Below are 492 nucleotides of genomic sequence, written 5' to 3' on the forward strand. Positions count from 1 at the left end.
TATATATATATATATATATATATATATATATATATATATATATATAGTTTTAGATGAAGTGTTTGGTTTTGAAAGAGATGAAAGATATTTTGTTTATGTTGTTGGTTTTTGTGTTTAGAGTTTTGACAAAGTGTCCTATTTTCAGAAATTGTGTTTTAGCAATTGCAAGAAAATATATATATTGCAAACTGTTATGCCCTGCACACAGAAAACACAAAAGATAGATTCATTCATACTATCAATGCATAGTTAGTGCTTTGTGTACAAATTATGGTTTATGTGCACTGTATCGACTTACAAAACACTATTTTTACAAGAGTTCGGAGAGTTAAGCAAGAACTGATTGCCTTCACAGGAGATGTATTATGTTTGGCATATATATATATATGTGTATATATATATATATAAATATAAATACATATATTTAGATATATATCTATACATGCATATATATCTATATACTTGTAAAAATAGTGATATATAAGTATATAT

At 24.2% G+C, this 492-nt stretch overlaps 1 protein-coding gene across 1 annotated transcript in view; it reads left to right on the forward strand.

Annotated features, from left to right (window-relative positions):
• The window catches only part of ric3b (RIC3 acetylcholine receptor chaperone b), a 9,249-nt gene that overhangs the window by 881 nt on the left and 7,876 nt on the right, over positions 1 to 492 (forward strand). The gene's annotated exons all lie outside the window — the stretch shown is intronic.

The sequence above is a fragment of the Anarrhichthys ocellatus genome, unplaced genomic scaffold (genome assembly GCF_004355925.1).
Source record: "Anarrhichthys ocellatus isolate YVR2014 unplaced genomic scaffold, GSC_Weel_1.0 scaffold2, whole genome shotgun sequence".
NCBI classification, from domain to species: domain Eukaryota; kingdom Metazoa; phylum Chordata; class Actinopteri; order Perciformes; family Anarhichadidae; genus Anarrhichthys; species Anarrhichthys ocellatus.